This window comes from Leuresthes tenuis, unplaced genomic scaffold (genome assembly GCF_036924035.1).
Source record: "Leuresthes tenuis unplaced genomic scaffold, fLeuTen1.0.hap1 SCAF_6, whole genome shotgun sequence".
Lineage (NCBI taxonomy): Eukaryota > Metazoa > Chordata > Actinopteri > Atheriniformes > Atherinopsidae > Leuresthes > Leuresthes tenuis.
The window spans coordinates 17,185,381-17,190,824 of record NW_027325360.1 but is presented as its reverse complement, the minus strand read 5'-3'; the positions used below and the strand labels follow the sequence as shown (position 1 = coordinate 17,190,824).

The 5,444-nt window shown below is 40.5% G+C and overlaps 1 long non-coding RNA gene across 1 annotated transcript; it reads right to left on the bottom strand.

The window, feature by feature from the left end:
• Window positions 1-623: 623 nt before the first annotated feature.
• On the bottom strand, window positions 624-4,169 carry LOC140309146 (uncharacterized). The gene is made up of 4 exons (XR_011916356.1): window positions 4,027-4,169; window positions 2,266-2,323; window positions 797-852; window positions 624-676 (listed from the first exon to the last, which is right to left on the bottom strand). It is a non-coding gene; the product is annotated as an uncharacterized lncRNA (long non-coding RNA).
• Window positions 4,170-5,444: the final 1,275 nt, after the last annotated feature.

Sequence of the window (5,444 nt, the reverse complement as noted above, 5' to 3'; positions counted from 1 at the left end):
GCAAAGCCCAGTCCGTCTTAGTCCCTCTCACCATGTCCCAGGCCTCTATGCTTCCCCCTGCTGCCCTCAAATCCTGGGTCACTACCCCACTTCCAGACCGCTCTTTTCATGCTCCTCCCCATCCATAACATTCTTTTCACCTGTTTTCTTTCAAACAATAAATCAAAACCTTTTGATCCCCAAGTCATAACTAAACTTAATGAACATTTGCTGTTTTTCCAGTTTTGGCTATAATACAAATGCAGAAGTTGTAAATAGATGAGCGGACTTGTCCTCTAAAGTGCATGGTGCCATCAGCCGAGGTCTGGCGGCCAAACCTCAGGCCAAAAAGAGTGGAGTTCCATGAAGAAACAGGAGCTGGCCCAATGACATGCTGCGTTACAGCAGAAAGCAGCAGGGGGGTTACCGCTGTAACAAGGATGATGACAGACAAGCTAGACTTATAGTTAAAAAATAGGCACATTTTCAAAAAAGTAGAGCCTCAAGCATCATCCCAAAACCACATTTCAAGCTGACTGAGAAAAGTACAGTGAAAGAGACTAATGGATATTTGGATTTAGTCCCTGTTGGCAAAGGTTTCATTCAATGTGTGTGTCACTCACCTGCACATAACCTCATGTGTGAGCAGAACTCTGCACATTTCTGGGTTCTTGTTTTGTCCCTCATATGATATGGGCTAAGAGGAGGAAATGAGAAGCAAAAGGACAGATTGAGTTTCATGCAGAAAAATTGAACTCCTATTCATTTAGTTGAAAGGTGAATGCCCTTCAAAACAGCTTCAGAAGAGTTTACCTACCTGTTTGGTGACAGAGTCAATAAGTCGGGCGTATAGATCTTGTTCGGTACGAACTCCTGTGAAATTAAGACAGTGTGGATCTTATGTTAATTTATAATAACGTATTCTGAGATTTAAAATCATTAAGCTGGAAAAATACGTTATAATTGTGCAAATCATTTCCATATCAGTGATCAACAATACATCACATGAAGTTGATTTTGATTGAAAAATCCTTAAAGTATTCCTAAGGTATGTCACTGTGAGTCCATAAATGTTCAAACCTGGTTTCTCCACTTGCTGAATAAATACACTGTGCTGTGGATTCTCAAAACAAAATCAGATTGGTGATGTAAATCAAATTTTTTCTCAAACTCTGGACAGCCTCTAAAAAGAGGATTGAACTCTGTCCAGACAGCTTAGAGGAACAAGATTGGCATGCGCTCATATGTTTTTCTTTGATGGTTTCTTAGGGGATTGAGAGTTATTTGATGTTTGATGATCATTAGTTATGTCCTGCTACAATTTCCAAGATTCTCACGATTCGTCGGGATGTTCTTTTTGTGGTTGTTTCTGTGTTAACTTGCAATATTTTGCCTCAAGCATACATCTATGACAGGGGATCGCTTTACAAACCAGTAGATAGAAAAGGAAATTATCTGAATTTTTTATTTTTTTTTAAGAGATGTAACAGATGTCTTTCAGTCGTTTTAACAATTTTTGAAAACTTCGACTTAGAGTTCCAGAAACACCTGAATCTCTGGATGCTTTCAAACCTCCACTGTAAATCACACTGCAGAAGGAAACAACATGTAATGAACTGCTTCTTGAGAGAAGAAAGCATTACCCATGGACATTTTGAAAATACTTTGGAGAGTATTGCTTTTAAAAATGTGTTCCTCTCATCAAAGTCTCAATTGAGATGCTTTGATATTGCTCAGGGGAAGGGGATGAGAGGAAGGGATGCAGAGGAAGTGCTTTTGGTGTGCTTGTATATATGTGTGTGAGTGTGTTTGTGTCTGTATGTCTATGAGGAGGTTGCTCTAGAGCATGTCTTTTATCTTCTCTCCCATGGGTGCCACTGTGATGGCAGAGTAGGGGCAGCAGTGGCTCATGGGAACCAAATTTTTCTATGCATCCCCTGATCTGATGTGGAGGCGCTGTGGGGGGTGAGTGGAGGAATTGGGGAGGGGGTTCTGATGGGATGGCACCAAGCATCTCATTTGTATGTGAGCCCAGAAGTGTCTACTTTCAAATCTTGAAATTATATTAAAAAAAAGACAAAGAAAGAAAAACTCATTTGACAATGAGCTGCAAATATTATATGAGCTCTGAGAGGGGAGGATGCAGGGAGACATGTGCGTCATGTTAGAAATCTGGCATCACCTTAAACTTTTTCAGGGCCTAGCAGTGGGTCTGATAGATCAAGCAAGACACCTAAGAAGGAAAAAAATCATCACACAGGCTGAGAGGTGATGTTCGAACCTTACCATTGCTGTAGAGAAGCTGCAGCTTGTAGTGAGTGCCGTTGTTGGTCTTTTCTCCCGTCTGCTCCTTGGAACAAGACAGCAGAGACACACACAAGCATGGGGCATGCAGTTAAGTACACTGGGGTATAGATGAGTACAGCTGGGCATCAGTACAAAGTGTTAAGCACAGTGAGTATCCCATAATCCTGCAGCTCGTCCTTCCCAATGAGCAGCTTCAAGATCAGAGAGCAGTAAGCTCAAAGCTCATGTGGGACACATTGTGCACATTAGCTGAGCTCTTAACCTTGAGCTGGATGCTCTTTGTGTAGGCTGAATTATCGTGTCTCATACAAACCCCCTAAAATCCTGAAATAAAATGGTACGGTCATCTCTGCAGCAAGGTAGGAGGCATGGTTGTATGTGCATGTGTGAAAAGTATGTTCCACTGCTGCATGTAAGTCTGAGCAGCAGTCGACCTTGACAGAAAAACTTCCTTTCCACTATCCCTCATTCCCCACAGGCTCTCCTAGCCTTTCCCTTCTTCTCTCTTTTCCCCTCTCTGGCTCTTGTTCCGCATCTTTCCTTCTCTTCCTCTACCTATACTGGTCTTTCTAAGTGGTCTCAAAGGAATGCTCTCTGGTCCAATAACCCAGGAGGCTGGCATCACAGAGATGAACACAAGAGAGGAGGAGATAGAGCAAGAAGACTCGGAGAGAAAAGAAACCTGGAAAAGGAAATGGTTGTAAGGGTGGGGGGGGGGGGGCAACGAAAAAGTGTGAGAATTAAGATGCATGAAGATTAGTTGGAAAGTAACAGGCTCAGAACTTAATATGAGAACTGAGACTGAGACACATCAGGTGATAAATGGATGCCTGGGTTCATAAGTTCTGTAAATACACACAGAGGAGCATTTATTTTGCCCTGCCATCACTTTACCGCTGCATAATTACGAGGCAAAAACAGATGCCAGGGTAACCATGCAGAAAATGAACTTCTCCACTGCCGTCATATGAGTCTGCACTGGTCTATGTGGCACAAAGAGCAGCTCAGTGACAGCTTTCAGCCCTGGCATTTGTGCTGCCACCTCCATCAATTACAGCCCAGAAACTAAGATTCATCTTCACTTGACAGAACGGTGTACCCTTGTCTTCCTCACAGGAGAGATGCTGCCACTTCCCGTCGCCACAGGCAAAAACATCCATCAACACTGGGATGAGGCTCCCTCTGGGCAGTCTCTCCTATATTTCTATCTCTGTTTCCAAACTGCACCATTCCTTATTTTGGTCTTATCCAACCTGAGGAATCCAGCTCTCTCCGACATCAGCAGTAGAGTATGGGAGGGGGCCATGAAGGGAAAGACACTTTGATGACTAGTTCACTGTATAACTTAACAGGGGCAAGCATAATTTGCATTTTAAAAAGTAGTGATGTCCTCCTAATGAGGCAAGCTGCTAATTAGTCATTAGATATTCTTTTTCAATCCCACATCGTCAGCTCATTGAGACTAAAGCTTGTGTAAACATGTAGCCGTCAGCTGTTCGATATGCTTGGCTTTACTGGAGATGGGGAAGATTAAGTTGAGCACCTGGTTATAGCTGAAATACTATCTGATACATTCTGTAATTCTTAATCAGATTTTTAATCAATAGTGATTTAGGGTTTTAAGTGTAATAGTTATCTTTGAAATAAGTGTAAAGATTTTTCTTTTTTAAATGTGGTGAATTGAGGATATCCACAAATATTCATTTAAAAACAAAAAGGCATTCAGAAATTGTCACACACCTTGTCATGCTCAACAAAGTCCACAAAGGCTGTCCTCTCCACCTCCACAGGTTGGCCATGTCTGTCATAGAGCGCCAGGACAAAGTGGAAGAAGTTGGACTTTCTGAGATTTGAGGGCGGCTGCTTCTCAAAATGAGCTCTCGACAGAGCAACTCCACTGAGGACACAACAGCAAAAGGCAATCAGTTCTCAGAAATCCTTGTATTAAACTTAATTCAATGTTTGGGAGACAGGTTTATACAGCTAAGCACAACATGATTATGTCCATTAAATCAAATTCCAAGCAAATCCAGTCCACTGGTGATTAGAACATCTCAAAGAATGAGGATTAAAACAAAAAGTGAGGATGTTTTTCTTACAAGCTGAAACTACATTTTAAAACGTGCATTTCAGATATGTTTGATATGTTAGCAACTATGAAGAAAGGCGTTTATTCAAATATCTAAAACGTTCGAAAAAAAACACATTTGTATTTAATCTGTGACGAAGCTTATTTTTAAATAACTTGTAAAGCTTATATTTCAATAATTATATTCGCATTAAAAAATCAATTTGAACAGTCATTAGAAGAAAAAAAACTTAACATGGATTTAAAAATAATTTTTACGCTGAAAAGCAAAACTTGTTGGAACTCAATTTTACCCTCAAACGGGGAAAATTCACAACTGGATCAAAACTTTTGATGAGGTCAAATTTACAACATGTAACCCACGGATTGGTCAACCAGTATACATTTTAGAGATGGGTATAAAGGACTTTTATCTCAGTTCAGAACAATGAGTCTGCACAGTTTTCCAGTGAATTTAACTTCAGTTTTTAAATCGCCTCCTTTATATCTTCTCGGACAATTCGCACTTATTGTGCGGGCTGGCTGTCTTTGCAGCCGCGTGAGGCTTTATCCTCAGTAAAATAAAAATGTCCGAGCCAAAATCCTCATGTTATTTGTGTTGTTTCGCTGCGGTCGATGTGTTTTAAATCACATTTGATGCCAAATATAAATGATCACGTTAATAAATTTAACAAACAGATGCTGTCGGTGGCCAATCTCAACATCTGTGTTAAACGTGCCAACTTGTTTTCTGCACTTTTTTTTAAAGAGGCTTCAGCGTTTTGCGCTTGTTTACACACTTACCTCAATGTTGCTCTCAAACTTTGGAATATATGAACAATGAGGTGTTGGTGCTTAAATAGATTAAACATTTTGAAGTGGTTGATTGAATATCGGTAAGGGTGTGGTAAGCTGTTATTTCTGTCTAAGAAAGGTCAAATATTCAACGTGTGTGTTTAAGTGTTGAGGGGCTGAGTGTTTACTGAGCTGCAGGAGAATACATTTGGAAAACGTGTAATTTAATTTGAATTTTATTTAGGTTTGGGAGAAATTGTCTAAGCTTGTGAGTTGTCGGTAAGTTGTCTCTGAA